Source organism: Balaenoptera acutorostrata, chromosome 5, assembly GCF_949987535.1.
Source record: "Balaenoptera acutorostrata chromosome 5, mBalAcu1.1, whole genome shotgun sequence".
In the NCBI taxonomy this organism is placed as follows: domain Eukaryota; kingdom Metazoa; phylum Chordata; class Mammalia; order Artiodactyla; family Balaenopteridae; genus Balaenoptera; species Balaenoptera acutorostrata.
Genome location: NC_080068.1, coordinates 115,955,933 through 115,977,378, shown reverse-complemented (window position 1 = coordinate 115,977,378; position 21,446 = coordinate 115,955,933). Strand labels below are relative to the sequence as shown.

Sequence of the window (21,446 nt, the reverse complement as noted above, 5' to 3'; positions counted from 1 at the left end):
TGTTAATATAAATGTTTCAGACATTACATGAAATTTCTAAAAATCTTATATGTTCTGGTATAATGTTATAAGGCATAATTCTAGTTATTACTTTAAAATGTATGTCTCAGAAATGACTAAATTTCCTTGTCAATTTCATTATTATGAACTTTCATCAAATCTTTAACCGTGGTCATTTTTAAGTGTTTTGTCATTTACAGACAGTTCTGGGTGTACTCTGATGCTTTTGCAAAAATGTTCCTATAAAAGGGTTTCATCTTCAAGGAATACATGGAAAAGACTCTGACAAGTACAGGTTTCTGGTAACTGACTATACTGCTGAACTGAATGAATAAACATTTTCAGAACTCTAATGGAAAACTGATGAATTCGTAAAAGTGCTAACAAAAGATCAAGATGAAAAAAAGAATTAATTACATGGGACTGAGTGAACTGATGAGGATGATTATAATTTTTGTGACTTTCTGTTTGAATAAAAAAAAAAAAATCCCAGAAGGGCTCAGAGGCAAAAAATATACAAATCAATTTTCACTGCAAAGTAAAGGAGCTGTTACAGTGGAGGATTACTGGACTGAATGTCAATATTATGACATAGTATGAGTGTGTTTCGTGTTTGGTAATTGCAATCATTGTTGCTTTTGTTGTGGTCATCCATTTACAATGCTTGGAGTCAGTCTATTTATCTCTTGTAAAAATAAAATACAGTGTGTGTTTGTGAAAAAAAATTAAAAATAAAGTTAAAAGCAGAAAATCAATACTTAAGCCATTACTCCAACAACAACAACAAAAAGTATTTCACCAAATTTAACATCCATGCATTATAAAAATTTTCAGCAAACTAGGAAAAGAAGGGAACTTTCTCAACTTGATAAAGGAACTCTATAAAATACCTACAGCTATAATCACACTTAATGGTGAAAGAGTGAATGAATACTTTTTTGCTAAGATCAAGAACCAGGCAAGGATGTTGGCTTTCACCATTTCTATTAAACTGGAAGTCCTAGACAGTGAAATAGACAAAGATGGAGAGAGAGAGAGAGAGAGAGAGAGAGAGAGAGAGAGAGAGAAATAATATATATGCATATTGGCCATAGGCATTCCTTGTCTTTATTCAAAGATGACATGAACCTGTAGATAAAAAATCCCAATGAATCTACAGAAAAATACTAATGTCAATAAGTGAATTTAGCAGAATTTCAGGACATAAGGTCAAAATACAAAAATCAGACATATTTCTGTATGTACTACAGCAAGCAATTGAAATTGTAATAAAATATGCTATTTAGCAAAGTGACAAAAACCATGAAAAATTTTGAAAAATTCCCATTTTAGTACTGTATTAAGAAGTGACAGAAATACAGTTTTGGCTTCTTCTTTTTTTTTTTTTCCTTTTAAAGTGAAAGCCTAGGTTTAATTCTCAGGATTACCTACGTGTGGATAGTACAGAAATACTCGGGAATATCTCTGTTAATATTTAACTAGAGCTGCCACCTGCAGGCAAAAAATAAAATAACAATTCACTGGGCCTTTTTTCTTTTTGAATGGGATTGAATTCATCATCAGTACTCATTTTTTCTTTATTTAAAATAATAGGGTGGGAGTTTGGGATTAATATGTACACACTGCAATATTTAAAATAGATAATCAACAAGGACCTACTGTAAATAAAATAAAGTAAAATAATCTTGCTCCCTCTCCCTTCCAATGATTTACCAGTCTTTCCTGATTTTCCTTTGTTGTTAGTTTTTTTAATTCCCATTTTTTCACTTGTTCTTTTGTCAACATCATCCTCTTCACCTCCCTATTCAACTATCTTCCACACCAAAAGACACATGTGATAAGATTTCTAAACAATAATGATTGGATTTAGGAATTTAATTTTCGATTAGTTAGTATGTACATAACCCTAAGTCTTGCCATGTGTAAAACATTATTTATCTCAGATTTTAGCCTCCAAAGATTAGGAATGTGCAAATTTAACTGTTTCTTTTTCTTGTTTCTTCCATGAATTATTTTTTAAGCCTTGGATTTAGCTTTAAGAAATATCAGTTTAGAGTGAATTTCACATAAAGTCATGAACGTCTTTTACTATTTCTCTTAATGTCTGGGTTTTTCTGAGATTAAATTGCCACCATTAATTTTTCCTCATAGCTTCTTTGTTCTCGAGGCTATTTTTCTTTGATTCTACCCATTAGGTAATAATTAACTGGGATACAGTATGATGCTCCATTGACTGGATTTAAATATTCTAGTGTCAGTTGCTTTTATTTGTTCTTGAAAGGAAATATCTTAATTTCTAATCAGGATAAAAACATTTGTTTAGGACATAAAAAATTGTACTTTTAAATATTTAACTGAAGTATTAGCAGTATGAATTAGTCACTTTATGCTCTGTTATGCTATGCTAGCTAACAAATTAATCCTCACACTTTAGTGGCCTAACAAAATAAATGTTTACTTTTCATTCACAACATAGTTCAATAATGATTGAGATGTCTTCTTATAGAACAATAATGATTGGGATGTCTTCTTATAGAACTGGAACATGCACTATTCAAAGTTGCTTTGGGAGAGAAAAGAGGGCTTGAAAAGGCAACTCAGCTTTTAACTGTCTCAGCTTGAATATGACATTCATCACTTCTGTTTACAATTTATTGGCTAGAACTTGATGTATGGCCCCAATCTAACCGTAGGGAAGGCTATGACATATACAGAAACACATGTATATTTTATGAGAATTAATAGTCTCTGTCACATTGCTTTTATTGTTAAATCTTGACTTTTTTTTTTACAGAAAAATGATATATGAAATAGAGAAAAAAAATTTCAAACAAAAGAATTAGAATCCTAATATAGAACTTCCTTTACTTTAAAATGTATATCTCAGAAATAACTAAATTTCCTTGTCAATTGCATTATTATGAACTTTCATCAAATCTTTAACCGTGGTCATTTTTAAGTCTTTTGTCATTTACAGACAGTTCTGGGTGTACTCTGATGCTTTTGCAAAAATGTTCCTATAAAAGGGTTTCATCTTCAAGGAATTCATGGAAAAGACTCTGACAAGTACAGGTTTCTGGTAACTGACTATACTGCTAAACTGAATGAATAAACATTTTCAGAACTCTAATGGAAAACTGATGAATTCATAAAAGTGCTAACAAAAGATCAAGATGAAAAAAAATAAATTACATGGGACTGAGTGAACTGATGAGGATGATTATAATTTTTGTAACTTTCAGTTTGAATAAAAAAAAAAATCCCATAAGGACTCAGAGGCAAAAAATTTACAAATCAATTTTCACTGCAAAGTAAAGGAGCTGTTACAGTGGAGGATTACTGGACTGAATGTCAATATTGTGACATAGTATGAGTGTGTTTCGTGTTTGGTAATTGCAATCATTGTTGCTTTTGTTGTGGTCATCCATTTACAATGCTTGGTGTCAGTTTATGTATCTCTTGTAAAAATAAAATACAGTGTGTGTGTGTAAAAAAAACAAAAAACAAAAAACAGATTCTAAGCCTACTCTGAAATATATTCTATGACATAGTTAAATATATTTAGTCTTTATTTCTATTAGCAAAACATTTCCATAAAGTGATTATGGTCAGCAATATTAGTCTATAAAATTTGCATGTGATAAGATGCACAGAATGCCTGTTGACAAGTGATTCTCTTATTAGATCTCTTGATTTGAAATAAAGAAATCTTTCAAATCTACTGAAAAAAAAATAAATTAATTAAAAAAAAAAAAAGAACTTCCAAAATTAGTCAAGTGAAATTTGGAGCCAAATTAGTACAACATGAGATTTATATATAATGCATTAACTGTATACTCATGCTGATTGATTGATTTCAAAGGGATTTGTGGAGATTTAAAAATATGTCTACAAATTCTTTGCCATTCTTCTCTTCTAAAAGTGGAACCTAATTTCGAAGAGTGGGCTGGACTTAGAGATGCACTTCTAATGATAAAATACGGTGGATATTATGCTAGGTGTGACTTCTAAAACTATATCATAAGAAGCATCATGGCTCCCTCCATGCTTTCTCTCTTGGGTCACTGGCTTTGGGGGAATATACCAAACAGCTCTATGTACAGTGAGAAACTGAGGCCTCCTGCCAGTAGCCATGTAGCAGAACTGGTGTAGAAATGGATTCTGTAGTCCCAGTCAAGCCTTCAGCTGAAGCTCCAGCAACCTCATGAGAACTCCTGAGCCAGACCACCCAGCTCTGAAACTCCAGACCCATGAAAACAGTGAGATAATAAATTTTTTTTTTTAATTAAAATTTTTTTAAATTTTATTTTATTTTTGGCTGTGTTGGGTCTTCGTTGCTGCATGAGGGCTTTCTCTAGTTGTGGCGAGCGGGGGCTACTCTTCATTGCGGTGCGCGGGCTTCTCATCGCAGTGGCTTCTCTTGTTGCAGAGCACGGGCTCTAGGTGCGCGGGCTCAGTAGTTGTGGCACACGGGCTTAGTTGCTCCGCGGCATGTGGGATCTTCCTGGACCAGGGCTCGAACCCATGTCACCTGCATTGGCAGGCGGATTCTTAACCACTGTGCCACAAGGGAAGCCCAATGTTTTTGTTTTTAATCACTATGATTTGGGGTAATTTGTTATGTAGCAGTAGGTAACTAATTCAATATTATAAGGTAAAATCAACTTTATTGGCATAAAGAATTCCCTAATGAAATGCTAAGTAAAAACATTTTAATTGGCACTAACACTTTTAAATAAAACTGTGAGTACTTCATGTGTGTAGGGAAGGAAGAGGGAAATGAGGGGTGGAGAACTGTTATTCATTAATTTTATTGTCCTCTTACAATATTATATTAACAAAATATTAACCAAATAATTCAGGAGAAAAAACAAGAGAATTTAGATGTTTTCATTTAAATATGTCAGTAATACATAGAAATTTAATAACTGCAGTATACTCTCAACATTAAAAAGGATTCTAATTTAAAAATCATAATAATGTTTAGTTTACAGTAATTAAAATGCAGATTCTGCATAATCTGTGTGTAAAATATACAAGATGTATTGATGAATATTAGAAGTCAGGCTATGGCCATATTCGTTTATACTGCCAAACACTTGCTGTAATGAGTCAAATTAATATTTGAGGCCACATTGTTATCAATTTTCACTGTCATTGGTGATAAGAACTCTAAAAATAACCAGAACCCCTATGCTATTATAATGAAAGTCTGTGAAAAAGCATATTTGCTCTTGTTTGTGTGTCATATTACTTTTCTTTTGGTAATAAGTTCCAAAGTAAAATTTAAGAACTAGCATATCCCTGAAGAGATTTTAAATATGGTCTGTATTGCATTAGTTTTAATATTCTATTTAATAAGTAACAATAACACCATTGTCTTCCAAAGAATCAGCCCACATGATCCTTATGCCCGTGGGTCAATCAACTTGACCAGGTTGATACCCTGACCTTGGGCATACAGCTCATAATGAAATTTTAAAAAATCATTGAGATATAAATCACATACCATAAAATTCACCACTTTAAAATGTACAATTCAGTAGTTTCTAGCATATTCACAAGACAGTGCAATCATCACCGCTATCTAATTCCAGAGCACTTTCATCACCCCAAAAGAAACTCTGTGTCCATTAGCAGTCACTCCTCATTTTCGCTTCCTCTCAGCCCCTGGCAACCACTGATCTATTTTCTATCTTTGAACATCTCATATCTATGTTATCATACAACATATGGTCTTCTGTTTTTGGCTTCTTTAACTTAAGCATAATGTTTTCAAGGTTCATCCATGTTGTAACATGTGTTAGTACTTCATTCTTTTTTATGGCTGAATGACATTCCATTGTATGGGTGGATATACAACATTTTGTTTAGTTATTCATCAGCTGATGGGCATTTATGTTGTTTCCACTTCTTGGTTATTATGAATAATACTGCTTTGAACATTTGTGTACAGGTTTTTGTGTGGATGTGTGTTTTTATTTCTCTTGGGCATATATGTAGAAGTGGAACTTCTGGGTCATATGGAAATTCTATGTTTAAATTTTTGAGGAACTACCAAACTGTTTTCCAAAGCAGCTACACAATTTAAAATTCCCATCAGCAATCTATGAGTGTTCAAATTTCTCCACATCCTTGCACATGTGTTATTATCTGTTACTGATTATAGCCATCCTTGTGGATGTGTATTAGTATCTTGTGATTTTCATTTTTATTTCCTAATGACTAATGATGTTGAGTATCATTTCAGGTACTTATTGGCCATTTGTATATTTTCTTTGGTGAAATATAATGAAAAATTTAAAAAACTTTCTCATGTCACCTATTTATCCAAGACATTAACAGATATAGGTATAAAAGTTTTAAAGATATTTTATGTATGAAATTATAATTTTTACATTACTCTTATATCAGCTGCATCTGCTTCTCTAGGGCCAGCCTTGAGCACGTGATATGTGGAAGTTAGCCATGGTAGAGCATGTTAGGAGTGCTGCTTATCCAGTTTTGTACTTCCTAGGTACCCAAGTGTCCAGGGTAGGTACCCAAATGGACCAAGGTACGCACCACTTAGTTCAGGTATCTGTACCTGATGAGTTCCTTAAGATGTGAAATTAATGAAGAAAAAAGAAGTTCGTTGAAAGTGAATACTGTTTAATGACAACTGTATTTAGTTTTCTATACTGTTGATTTAAGTGAAATTATATGCAACAACTACTAATACTATACAGTAAGAATGTTGATATTATTAATTTTATTTATTTTGATTCATTGCTTACTCACTATTCTATGTTTTTAAAGACATTTAATGGTACATATTTTTGTGATTATAAGATTAATACACACTCATTGTAGAAAATTTGACAACTATAAAATACAAAAGAGAAAAGAAAAACAATCAGTCTCTATTTTTCAGAGATAACCACTATTAACATGCTGGTATGAATCCTTTTGGATATTATATATATGCATTTAGGATTATTTACTTTTTAAAAAACTAGTTAATACATTCACATGGAACACAGTGAAATGTTAAGTCTCTCTCTCCCCTGTGCCCCAGTTTCCCTACTCAGAAGCAACGTCTATTACCAGTGTCTGGTATAATCTTCCAGAGATGTTACACATACAGACACACACACACACACACACACACGTGTTTTAAAGTCCTCTTTATAGTATTTATCGGTGAAAATTGTAAATCATGGATGGTTTAAGACAATGGGTCCCTTTTCTGGTCTAATGTGGCTTCTTTTTCTTTTTGTTTGTTCCACTTCTGTTGATCCTATTCTTTGCCTATTATTTTGCAGAATTACCAGTCTCTTTGTGTATGTTCCATATTCACCTGAAGTACTGAGTTTTTATAAATGGTATTCCTAAGAAAGTATACTTCTACAATATGCTCTGTAAAATATCTCTAGTAGTTACACAAAGAAAAGTTTTACCTTTCGTAGTTCCCTTAAACTTGCTCTGAGTGCTCTAATTTATACCTCTATAGGGATTGGAGAAGGCATTTTAAATTCTGCTCCTTTTGGCAGAAAAAGTAATTTCTTGGTTGAGCCTTAGCCAATAATGGATTTCTCCATTGGGCAGAAGCGTGGGCATCTTTATCCTGACTATGAAATACTATTAATACTTCCTAGGGGCATAAGGTTTAACTATTTCACTCTCAGTATCATGTATCTTACAAATATACAGAGAAGCTGGGAATGTTTCTGGTTTTGAATTGATAATAAATTTGGCTTTCTGGAATTTGTTGCTGATACTTTGCTGTGAAGTCTTCCTGAAGCAGAGTTAAACCTTTTCTGAAATAAGCATTTTCTACTACTCTTTCTTTTATTCTTCCTTCCTTCCACCATTGACTATTTCATCCTTCCTTTCATAAGAGGAGGGATTTTAGACATAAAATTAATTTTCTCACGGTACCATTTCCCTTACCTGTAGTTTAGTTCTGTAATATCTGATCATCTGTGATGGTGTCGGAGAAAATGCAATTTTTTGAGTAAATTACTAGATATTCACTTTCTGGACTTAAGAAACTCCCACATTATTTACATACTCACTGCAATTTAAAAACTTTCATATTGGTTGTCTTGTCTTATTAACAAAATATCCTCTTAATTAAAATGCATAAAGACACTCATACTTAATGTATCCTTGATCTTTATTATGTATATTAAGAAATAAAAAAAATTAAATGAACTCCCAAAGCATACCATTGAATTGTAGACTTTTTTCTTTGGTGATTTTACTTCAGTTGTAATATGAAGACAGCAGGGAGGCATGGAATTAGCATGTGACCAGAAGCCTTGAGACCTGGGTGGTTATCCTAGGTCTGGAACAAAGAAGCTGGGTTCACTTGGGCAAATTACTAATCTGCGCCATAGTTTTCTCACTTCTAAAATAACACAGATGGACTTAGTATTCAGTGTCCCTCTCAACTTGTAAGGCCATGATTTTAGTTCAAAAAAATTGATAGAGTGAAAAAGAAAGATCCCAGGGGAGAGACAGGATGACTACTGGCAAAGCAAAACAAAAGACGAAATTAAAGAAGGGGGCTGGCAGGCAAACACTGAAGACAAATTCCAGTTCATCGTAATTTCTTTGCCTACCTTTGTTACTTCAGTAGCATGTAGCTCAATAATACTGCCCATTGGGTTTCTGTCTACCTGTGACTCTGAAGTGGAAGGATTTGCCCTTAATCTCTCTCCCTGACAGACTCAGTTCAGGACTGGTAGATAGGGAATCAAGACTGGGTCCTACTGAGCTGTAAGGACCTAGCAAACATCACGTCTAGTCAAATTCTGTTAATAGAGACCTAAGCAGGTAAGTCAAGGACTGAGAAAATAATAACTGTGCTGTTGGGTATTTATAAGAAGCCAGACTCATTATCCCTAGCTGTCAGAACATCTCAACAAGGTACAGATGAGAAAATTTCTGAGAGATCAGAAATTAGGAGGTAGGGAAGCTGAGATTTAGAGCCAGGTCTGTTTTGTTCTAGAGTCCATGCTCTATCCTGACTTATGCAGCTCTCTGTATATGAGTGATTCCGGGTTCACCTAAACCCACATGTAGGAGTTCTGCATCTCCAGTCCAAGCAAGGAAAGCAGTGGTTCTTGTTTCCAGAAGTGCATAGGAGAGCAGCTAAAACTATAATTTCTAACATTAGGGGAAGGAACTAAGGTTAGTGTCTCCAAGGAGGGAAAGGAGCAATTCCTAGTGGAGGGAGATAATCTGGAGTCTAGGTCTGCAGAGTCTAGCTTGGTGCTGGAGAGGGCTGGGGGCCTGGGGCCGAGAGAGCCAGCCTGGTGCTGGGGTAGGTTGAAAGCCTGCATCTGTGGTAATTGGCCTGGCCCTGGGCCTGGTTGGGAACCTGGGTTTGCAGGGGAGGAGGGGGGGCTGACTTGGAGCCCGGGGCTTGGGAGCTGTCCTGCACAGGGGTGAGTTGGGATCCCGGTGCTGCAAGAGCTGCCTGGGGCCTCAGGAGTCACCTGGGGCTGCTGGAGCCAGTAGGCACTGGGGTGAGCCCGGGGCCTGGTTTCGCAGAAGCCCACAGGGAGTCACCTAGGGCCGTGGGAGTCATCCTGGTGCTGGGGTCTGAGGTGAAGGCGGCTGCTCCCTTCACTCTCCTTCCACGGGGAGGGTCCTCTCTCCATGTCTGGGGGCCTGGGCTTGGGGGAGGAGTGATGGGGATAATGTGAATCTATCTTTCCTATCTTCCTCACTGCATCTTTTCTTATTTCTATGCTTTACCCAGGTGCTGTAATCCCTCGCCTGGAATCCTTGGCTCTGTGAAGGTAAATATTTTCATGCATGGATAATTGTTCAATTTGATGTGTATTTTTTATTTTTGGCAGGGGCAAGCACTAGAAATTCCTATGCCCCGATTTTGCTGATGTCACTCTCCCATATAATAGTATTCTAACTTTATCATATTCAACCACAGAATTGGATCTATAACCTATTTTAATCTCTTGTTGCTATTAAAATTTTCACATTTATTTCTGATTTCTTCCAGCTAGATTATAAACTCTGTAACAGTTAATACCAGGCTATATAATTTGAATTTCTTATAGCATGTAATGCCTGCATTGCTTTGCAGATTGTAGGTGTTTAATAAGTGTTTGCAGATTGAGTGATTCAACAGAAAAAGCAGACCTCCAAAATTTTTCCAAAAGACCAAAATGAAACAAAACCCCAAAATCTCAGTACAGAAAGCAAATGTCAAGTGAAGGCTCAGACTGCTTTTCCAAAGGGTTCTCTTCCCTGCAAACGTCTGGATAACATATAGGTGAGAAATTTTTACTTTGCCCATTGTTTTGAGAAAATATTGAAGAAAGTAAGAAAATCTTCTAAAAATCTGTCACTGAACTTTTTTTTTTTTTACTTTTGCAATATTTAAATAAGTTCTGTACAATTTTACATGAAAGGAAATGAGGAAAGCAGTCATAATGTTTGGGAGATAGACACTTATCCTTAGACTTGAGCAAATCACTTGAGAGCTGGACCGTATTATTTAGTTTCAGCTACTACCTAACTCCCAGACTATCCAGAATGTGGCAAAGCCTGGTTGAGCAGGTCTGCAAGGCACTTGGATTATGTATAAGGGAAGAATTAAGATTTAAGAAATAAGAATTTTGGACTTGCTGTTTATTTGATTAGTTAGATTAAAATAGGCATTTTTGCCAACTTGAGGGAGAGAACAGGACTGCTCCAGCAGATGGTCCAAGTGAGCTTCAAAAGGAACTTGTCTTGGCCTTGTTTGGAATTATTCCCCTCTTCCTAGCGTTCTGTTATGATGGGAGTGGAAGAGCAGCAGAGGTAAGGAACTTCCTGAAAAATGTTTTCAGGGATTCCATAATTTAAACTTTCATTATTTGTCCTGGGTATGCAAACAGTTGAACAAAGTAACTGTATAAAAATTACGTTCAAAGTACAGTGATGAGAAGTTAGTTCAAATGGTTTTCAGTGTTACGATTGACCTTTCTGTGACATTAAGCTCATTTTCCCAACAACCAATTATGACATCAGCTGTGGAGCACTCTGGGCTCCCATAGACCAGGTGCAGTGTAAAGAAAACAGCTCAGGATATGGGCCTTATTATCCTTTTTGTCATCTAGGCATCACCAAGTTTCCCCATCTGTGTTCAGGCCTGACCACTCATGCAATTTTTATAGTAGCAAGTGAAAACAGTTTGGAAATTTCCATCTTGAAGGCCAATACCTCATGGAAAACTTCGAGAAGCATTTTATTTATGAATAAAAACTCAGTTTATTAACATTCTTAGTATGTATTTTTGCAGCTTTTCTATTTCATTAAATAGATTATCCTTTAAAAAAGTCACTTTTCTGCCAGGCAGGGAGCAGATAGAAGGTAGAGAAATTTAATGTACTGAATGCATAAATTAGCATAGATTAAAAACAATAGCCTTTTGCTACTAGTGTACATGGGCTGCATTGTAGAAAATAAATTAAGCAAAAATGATTAAATAAAAACATGTCCACCACTGTTAACACCTTACTATGTCTTCTGGAAAATGTATATAAAAATTAAATAAGTATAATAAATATTCATAATAAATATATATATAACTGTAACCCAATAATTTAAATTTAATATTTAACCAAAGTCAAGATGTTTTTTAAACCTTATCTGATAATGTTTTACCCCTTTGAGAGTTAGATTAAATTGACATTTACAAACAGGAAAACCAGAGCACAGCCTGCTTCCTCGAGGGCAGAAGTGAAGAATAGATTGCAAGTGAAATTCCTTTTTCTCTGTTATGTCACCTGTTCAATGTACAGATAGTCTCCATAATCACCATTGGGTAGTTAGAATCGCTGACCTTCAAAAAATGATAGGGAATATACTGAAGATACTCAGGCAGAAATAGTTTCAAACGCTGAGAAAGCACAAGATCGCTTAATGAGAAGAAAACAGGTGTTGCTGTCAGAAACAGTTATCAAACCTTGTAAAGCCTTACCCATTAGAGAGTACCCAGCACCTGTTATTCTCCCCTGAGAAGGCCTCTTAGTGACATGCAGATATGAGTGCAAAAGGAAGTTGCCAGGCTGCAGGACCCATCCTTGCATGCTTCCTCTCCAGGGTCCTTAAGGCCACAGGGGCATATCGATATGAACCTTGGAGGCTGCCCTGGAAAGACTTTTTGAGATATTTCCAGCCTAGGAACTCTCTTCTGGGTAGGCTCTGAGATTAAGACTTTCCTTTGGGGGTTGGTGGGGGGAAGGAGACGGCGTTCCAGTTTGGTGTGTCCTGAGCAGGTCAGAACATTCAACAGTGGTGAGGCTCTTCAGGACCTCTGAGCCAGCAGACTCTCTGCTGCATTCACAGTGTGTCCACTTCCAGGGCATTCTGGAGGCACACCCCACACCCAGAAGGAACATCTACAAGTATAGGAGTATATGTCAAACCCAAAGGCTCTCTTGGGTATGAGCTAATTGCTTTGTATCAGGACATTTAGATTCCTATCCTTTCCCCTTCCCCTGGAAATTTATTAAACATTAATCAAATGCTCACATGGAAAGTTACAGGTCAATGATTTTTCAAAGAAGAGTGAATTAATGTGAATTTCATATTGCTGTTATAAAATAATATATAAAGAGGATGAAAAGAAATCATCAGAAACTCATGTTGTCTGGTAACACAAATTACATTTACAGTAAAGGGGATAATACACAGTTACTGACATGACTAAGGGTTTAGGTGGAATTCATTAAATTACAGAGACAGAGAGATAGACAGACAGACAGAGAAAGAGAGAGACTGACTGATCTTAGCCCTTACTTTCTGGCACTGTAAGATATCCCAGGCTCATCTTGTATATTCCCTGCCCAGTCTAGAATCGGCTATTTCTCCAGGAAGCCTGGGTTCCTTTTATTAGAGAATGGTATTAGAAACAAAGGTCTGGGTGCTGGTGTACTGATTACCACTGTGGTGTTTTTACTTCTAGGTGCTCTCAGTTTGGAAATATATGAATGTATGCTGCAGGGGAGCAAAGACTTTCCCTCTATCCTCCTGGATTGGATAGCTGTGTCTTTGAAATAAACTGACAACAGGCAGATTAATAGGAGATAAGATATACAAATTCATTAAATTTTAATATTTCATGCATGGGAGCATCACAGGGGAAAAAAAATGAATTAACCCTCACCCTGCCAATCGGTGATATTTGAGAACTTATATACCATCTTAATAGGGGAAGGGGATTGGGGATGTAGGCAATTTAGGAACTGATTTTTAGGAAAGTTGAATGGGCTCTTAGAAGAATGGGAGATGGGAGGTATGATGGTTTGTGACAAAGTGTGTCTGGCTGTGGTGTCCACTAGTCTCCTCTCCTGTGATAGGTGTCAGCGTTCCCTGGTTGATGAAACTCATGTCAAGAGGATTTATGACTGAGTTCCTTTTAGAGCATCTGTCTTTAGTCAGATAAGAGGAGTTCAGAGAAAGCCTCCTCTGCATTTGCTGCTTTTCAAGTGCTTTCGGCTCAAAATAATCAATGTACCAAAGTGGTATATTTTGGGGTGGCATGTCCTGAACTCTTTCAATACTAAGCCACTGCATATACTCATATCTATACTTATTTCTGTCTTTATTTATCTGTATCTATATTAGGCTAAACATGAGTTCATACTGATGTTCCTTGTTCCGTAAAGAAAAAAGTTGGCAACAGATGGTGTCTTGCAGCAAGTTTCCTTTCAGTCTTGCTATGATTATATGTGCCAAATCTATGAAAAAAAATTATTGTCCATTCTCTAGGCCTCCTCTGAAGATTAGATTGTATTGAAAAACATGGTTCTATTAGGCACAAAGCCCTGCATAGAACTGGAAGCTCGGTCAACATTAGAGGAAATAGAAGAGTCGGGCAGGTGGAGCAACAACCTTGCTCTTTGACTAGATGGTGATGAAGAGATGAAGTACGTAGTTTAGAAATACTTTGAGGATTCACTAGGATCATTTTTTCCTGATGTGACCACTTCCGCTAGGCATTGATGGAGAGAAGTGACTCACCTAGTAAAGAGGTAGTTTTCACAGCAGTTTGTCTTACTTGCTTTGGCAGAGATGAAGCAGCAGCACCTAGCACTAGTAAATGATATCAGTAAAGCACCTGCAATTTAAAACAGGCATGGAAGTTCAGGACTTTTTGTGTCTAAACCTTTCTGCATTACAAAAATAATGTCTTCTTTGTTAGCCTAGGTCTTTTGCAAGTCAGGCTGGTGGAAAAAAGCCTGTGTCATCGACTTGAGTGTTAGTGATATGGCAGGGGAAGGAAAAGCACAGTATCTTTCCATTACAGAGGAAGGAGATTGTGATGATTAGGTAGCTAGGCATGGAGCTCTCAAGAAATGTTTCTTACAAGTTGAAAAAGGAAGAAATGCCTGAGGAGAGCTCTATTTTGCCAACATTAGCTGTATCTGAGCATCTTATAAAAATATCTGAAAGCATAAACTGACAGTTAAGGAAAATGTGGGAGAACCAGTTTTGAAATGCCCTAGGAGATGGCACTAAAGATATGCCATAGTTTATTATAAAACATTCATATCCATAAACATCTGATTTGAGGAACTTTCACTTTTCAGGTAGGGAGAATACTTAAAAGAAAAGGAAGTATGAAAGAGAAACCCAGGGTGGAACAATGTAATTGAAGATTTACTACAATAGAAATTAAGATCCTAATATGCTTTTAGCATGTTTTTACAGACTAAAAAGATAAGGCTTCATGAACAAATTAATAAAACTCTTTTAAACACTATATATTAATAATCTTTACTGGCTTATACTACCTACCTGTGTACAGAATGTATCCATGTATGTACTGGATTTTTTATGTGAGAGTACTAGTGTTCAATTATATATATCTTGGTGATAACATTTCTAGTGCACATTGAAAACGTAATATAACATATAAACCAACAGATTAGTCTGAAATTTCACTTTGGAATCAAAGCAAGATACCATTTGCGATTCTATAAACATAACATAGTACTCTTGGCCTATGCAATGGAGTAAAACTTAGAAAAGTATTTTCAGAATTGATTTCATTTTGTAAACTGTGCAAATCCACAGCAGAATTGTGTATGCATTGGTGAGTGTGATTCTGCACCTAAGTTTACTAAGGCAAAGGAGCAATAGAAAGTGCATGGTATTGTGGTAAGCAGGTGGTTAGAGAAAACAACATCTCGTTAAGGAAGGTGTGGTTGCACAGAGCATATTTCATTTCTATTCAAGTCTTTAGGCTCTTGAGTCCTTATTTCTTTTTTTTGATTCCTTATTTTTATGACCATTTTGATTCATGAAGCACTAATAGTTGAAATTAATAAGACATATCACAGAAGATTTCAATCATGAAGAATTGTGAACCATAGCATTGTAATAGAATTCCCTTGTATTTATCTATCTTTTGGCAACAATAAAATACTCATCTTTTATGGCTCTGAATGTATCCATGGATAACGAAGAATGTCCTCTCCTATGTGTGAATGTTCATATTTAATGACTAGCGTTTATTGAAAGCTGGCTATGTGTAAGGCACTACGATAAGATACGCGATAAATTTATTCAGCCTTACATAAAATTACCCCATTTTACAAGTGAGAATCTTGGAGTTTAAAGAGATGTGGGTATGACTTATACAAATTATGCAGTTAGTAAATGCAGAACCAAGTCTTAAATTCATGTCTAACATAAAGAGATCTCTTTATCTGAAAGTCTGTATGTTTTTCTAAAATTTTTCTATAACCAAAGGGGGAAATCATGCCTAAACAATGCTATAGTTTTAGTATGTAACTGGCTTGGGGCCACTGTCTTGCTTGATCTTGCTCACTCCTAAAATTCCAGGGATAAAAATAGTAAGTAAAATCACTCTTAGGGGCCCCCAAAATATTCTGGGCCAAGACTGGAGAAAGTTCAAGTGCCTACTGAATTACCAAATTCAGCTGCTGAGACTTTCGTGCTAAAAATAAATAGAAAAGCCATGATTAGGGCCAAATCTCCAAGTCATAAATCAGTTGCAGTAGTGTGTTGGGGGCAAGGGGAATATGGTTTCTTTACAAGTGAGTTCTGCTCTGCCATTGAAAATTTTATTTTAAAGATGTTCCAAAAGTTTGAGGATTAAAACTGCTTTGGAACTTGGGAAAGGGGCCAGAAAGCACAAAACACTTACCTACATCTAGGCTTGAACCTATCCAGCTCCCAAGACACGCCCTGATGGTTTGTCCTGATGTCTTGTAGGCACTATCTGAGGGACTTATTAGCATAAATTTTGGCGTAAGCAGTTTACATATACAAAATTTCATAGATTTCCTACTCCTGATTTTAAGTAATGGGCCTTTCTGTCAATCATTTGCTCACCTGTTTGTAATAACTTCAAGCCTTTTTCGAACTCTGGGCATAGTGTTTAGTCAACTAAAACTTTATCATAATTGGAGACCTGAATCTCATAATAGAAGCAGGCAACACAACAGAATAAATGCGGTACCCATTTTTAAATTTTTTAACCTATCTTGACCAATGAGTTTATTACTTAAATTAGTCATCTTCATACTGTACTCTGAAGAGTGAGGTTTTTGGAAGCGACTCAGGGATCATGGAAGACGAGGTGAGAAAAGAATAGAGTCTACGTGGATGCTGTGTTGTGCTGCTCAGATCCTTCCTTCAGAACCAAAGGTTCTCTGATGGCTGCTGGAATGCTGCTAGATGACAGCCCCCAGCTGTCAGTCCTCTCTGCTGGTTACCTTTGGCTGAAGAAGAGGGCTCCCTTGTCCCAACTATAGGTCAATCCCTAAGGGCCATCCCTGTTTGGGAGCACCCGGTAGAGTCACTGAGGCCTTGCTGTGACTGTACTGAACTGCCCAATCCTGCTTCTTTTACTACCTTCACAGGTGTTGATCCCAGAGCACTCCCTAATAAATTTCCCGCATGCTAACGTCTTCCGGGCGTCTGCCTCCCAGGGAACTGGGACCTACAGCAAAACCAATTAAAGCAGCTCTGCTTTTATCATTTATATATATTGGATATTTATGTAAGATTTCACTTAAAGCAAAACAAACTAAAACCTTTGAAGGCCACTGATCCAACAATTAAACAATGTTTCACCTTATATGAAAAATCATCATTATGGTTTTGTGCAAGATTAATTTCTGCAGATTAATCTTTCCAAACCAACATCTAAGGAGTGTGTTTTCCTTTTGTAATTGTTTCTTCTTAATCTTTATTTGTATGTTACATTTACACATATACTCTTGTGCCTTTTAAAAAGCTGAAAATACATTAAATAATAGACATGAATATTTTTTATATTACATATGTAAAACCAGGAAAATGTATAACAAGCTCTCATGACAGACCAGAGAAGGGCATTCAGTAGATGGCACATATTCTCAAATATTGAGCTTTTACATATCCCACTCCCCTAGCCCCACAAAAATAATTCTTAAGATTTTTGTCTTAAAGCAACTATGGTATAAATAAGTATTTTCATTCTTCCCTTTAAAAAAAAATCTCACATTGAAAAATATACCATCAGCTAGCCTCTTGTAATACAGGGGTAAACCCATAACAAAAAAGGTCCATGGTCTTGTGGTAAAAGTCACTATATTCTATGGTGCTTTGGAAAACTAGCAAAGAAATTTCCAACTGATTAACTTGATGAAAGGTTAAATGATAAAACTTTAGCTGCTGATGTGTATAAAATAGATGACTAATAAGAACCTGCTATATAAAAAAATATATAAAATTCAAAAAAAAAAAAAAAGTCCAAGATGGTACCTGTTAAAACTATGCTATGGTCCCACCTTTGAACTCGGCTCCCCTCCTCAAAAAAAAAAACCCAAAAAACTTTAGCTGCTGAAAAGATAACAATTCAAATTTAATAAGCATACAAATGACCAAGTTCTGAATCTTAGCAGGCTCCTGCTAAGCTCATTCAATAATTCTAATTTACACAGTAGGCAACAGAAAGAAGAAATACAATTTGGTTGTTATTGATCTAGATTTTCCCACTACTCTATTGCCTGGGAAGCCATACATACATTAGGCCTTGGCTTTCTGCTCCAGCAATATGGATGAGGAAAATAAACAAGCTGTTTTCACTCTCAGGTGACAATTTCCAAACTTGATGTGGCAGCAATTAACTGACAAGTAGAACACAATATAAGGAGTCAGAAGTGAGACTCAGAATGCAGGGTTGTGAAAGAGTATTATTTATTAGAAAGAATAACAAAGTATTTATTCTGGAGCCCAAAATACCAAGCTTACATACTTGAGAATTCCTGCTCACAATTCTGAGATTTTTAGAAAATTAAAGTTTAGTAAATAAAGGTCTATTGAAAAATACTGGAAAAATATGAAATTCAGGTAACATGAGTGACCCTATGCATTTTGGAGAAACAGTGATTCCACCAAGCACAGCACTGAAAATACATTTTCTCCTAAAAAAGGCAAGCATATAGTAGCAATACTGTATATGTATGCAAATAACAGCAATATTCTTCCATCAAAAGCGAATAAACTTTATAAATGATAACATATACATCAATCACTCTATGCACAATAAGTACATTTTTGGAGTCAAAAAACTCTAAAGTATAACCAACTCTAGATCTTCTGTTAATGCACTCTGGGGAGAGCATGAATAAATGAAGCTGATTTATTCATTTGACAAAGATTTTGAGCATATACTGTATGCCAGGCATTGTTAGGCAGTGCAGTTATGAACACGAGAGACATGTTTTCTGCGGTGTGAGGCCTATTGTTTAATGGAAGAAGCTGACCATAAGCTTTTACAATATATCAATAGCATGATAAATGCTGATAGGGGAAATACAGGGTTCTCTGAAAGCACATGAAGTACCAAAACTGGATCTAAAAGAGTCAGAGAAGTTTTCCCCGGGGACGCGATGTCTAAATTGAGGTGTTACAGTTGTGGATATGTTGGTCAGTTTGGTAGGGAGGAGTTAAAGAAAGAAGGTTAAGTATGCACAGAGTCATGGAAGGCAGAAACACATCACTCAACTGAAAACAAAATCAGTATAGTGAATCTTGGAAAGAGAAAGTGGAAGTATAGAGAGGTGAGGTATGTAAGAACCAGTTCATGAAGGACCTTGTAAAACATATTAAGGAGTAAGGATTTTATCATAATGGTAACAGGAAGCCACTGGAGAGATTTAGGCCAAGGAGATTAGAGTCACATTTTAGAAAGATTATTCTGATTATAAAGTGGAAAAACGAAGGCAGGAGACCAATGAGGATTCTGAGATAGCAATCTATGGATGGTGGTATGGACTAAGTGATACTGGGAATGGAGAGAAGTGGAAAGATTAAAGATATTTTTAGGAAGTAAAAGAGCAGGGCTTGGTGACTGGTAACAATGTGGGCAGTGTAGGAGGGGATTTTGTCATTTGCTGAGACTGGAAACATAGGAAGAAGAAAAAGTTTGGGAGAAGGATGCTGAGTTCCTTTTTGGACATATTAAATTTGGGGTACTAAGGGATAACCCAGTACAAATGTTGGGCAAGCAACTGAATGTATGAATCTTATATTCTGTATGGAACTCTCTGAACTGGAGATGTAGACTGGAGAGCTGTTAGTATGAAATGGTAACTGAAACCATGGGAGTGGTGATATTACCCAGGGCAAGGTGTAGAGTGATGAGAGAACAGTCAAAACACCAAAAATTAAGGGTTGGGCAGAGAAATAGGACTTACAAAATACACTTTAAGGGTTGGGCAGAGAAATAGGACTTACAAAATACACTAAGTCCAGCAATAATCCTGAAGCCATAATTTGTACATTAGTTTATATTCTCCTTGGTCAAGTCCAGTACTAGAAGTCCTAATAGGTATGAAAGTCTTATTTGATTTTTTTCTCTTCTTTGACCTTGTAAAGCCATTAATTTGCAATGAAAACATTTAAAATAAAGTGAAATCAATAAACTTTTATAAAATAACTCAAAATAATCACAAACCAAACAAACAGTCCTTTATTGCTCAATACCTAGCTTTGATTATTTTGAGGTTAATACTTTACAACAGACCTTTACTTATGTTGTAATTTGCCCTCCATCAGTTCTGTAACTGTTTCTTATTTCCTGATCATCTGGATAGTCTTTAATGGATTTGCAGATTAGTGATAGCCCGGAGAGATTTTCTCTGATCAAAACGTGATTAAACAGAGATATATGTTGGTCAGAAGACACCATGGTCCATAGTTCCCACATGGAAAAGATTCAAATACAGTTTTGAATGGGTCCATGGGGATTTCCCTTAATATGCTTCCTTTGTATTTGTAGGAGTAGAAATGGAAACGTGGCCTCTAGAGTGGCTGAGCAGTGATGTGCTGGTATATGTTTAACAACTGGCTTGCCAGGAAAAAAGAGCCCTGATTTGTTGTGTTTGCCAATTTTTATAGCGTAAATACTGCCCCCATACTCAATGACAAGCTACCAACTTGATGTCACTAAAGGCAGAGTAGGGATAAAATGTATGCAGTCGGCTCTTGCAAGCCAGTGCAAGCTGGCTCCAGCACACTACTGGACCAAGAATGATCTGACTGGACTGGTGCCTAGGAATGGAAGAATACCTTGTATATGACAGCTTAACATATGAGACAACTGAATTCTACAAAACAGAGTTTTTCCCTTAAAGAAAATTGATTTATTCATCTATAGTCAGTTTACTTGTAGGTCTTGACCGTTTCCCTTTGAATTGAGGGCTGGTGGTATGAGTGATATATACACTAATAATCTAGTAATGCAGCCCTGTAACTTCTATCTCTTTATTCATAGCAGTACTGGTTTCTAAAACTGGCTCGTATCTGAGATGGAAATGATTGAGAATCATTTTTTCTCCTCCCCCGCACTTTTTTTGGCCGCACTGCGCTGCATGTGGGATCGAACCTGGGCCCCCTGCAGTGGAAGCACGGAGTCTTAACCACTGGACCACCAGGGAAGTCCCTGAGAACTATTTTTGAACAAATTCCTTATACCAGTGGTCCCCAACCTTTTTGGCGCCAGAGGCCGGTTTTGTGGAAGCCAATTCTTCCACGGACAGAGTGAGGCGGGCGGCAATGGTTCAGGCGGTAATGGTTCAGGCGGTAATGGGAGCGATGGGTCAGGCAGTAAGTAGTGCGTCGCGGCAGAGGAAGCTTTGCTCACTCGCCCGCTGCTCACCTCCTGCTGCTCCTAACAGGCCCCCGACTGTACCGGTCTGTGGTGTGGCCCATGGGTTGGGGAGCCCTGCCTTATATCATGAAGCAAAGAAATGACCAGTTTCTTTTCATTTCAAGATATCAGTATAATTTGCATTCTATTATATTTCATAAGGGAAAATATTTTATTTCCATCAAATGAGCAAAGTTTGTTTTTTCCTTATAAAAGCAAATAATTTGATGGTATACTGCTCTAATAATATATGCAAAAAGAATAGCAGCAAAATATC

At 36.4% G+C, this 21,446-nt stretch overlaps 1 long non-coding RNA gene across 1 annotated transcript in view; it reads left to right on the top strand.

Annotated features, from left to right (window-relative positions):
• Positions 1-15,470, top strand: part of LOC130708223 (uncharacterized) — a 40,532-nt gene extending 25,062 nt beyond the window's left edge. Inside the window, exons 2-3 of the long non-coding RNA XR_009008326.1 lie at positions 9,752-9,791; positions 12,965-15,470. This is a non-coding gene — a long non-coding RNA (uncharacterized LOC130708223). The remainder of the gene's footprint in view (positions 1-9,751; positions 9,792-12,964) is intronic.
• The last annotated feature ends 5,976 nt before the right edge of the window (positions 15,471-21,446 follow it).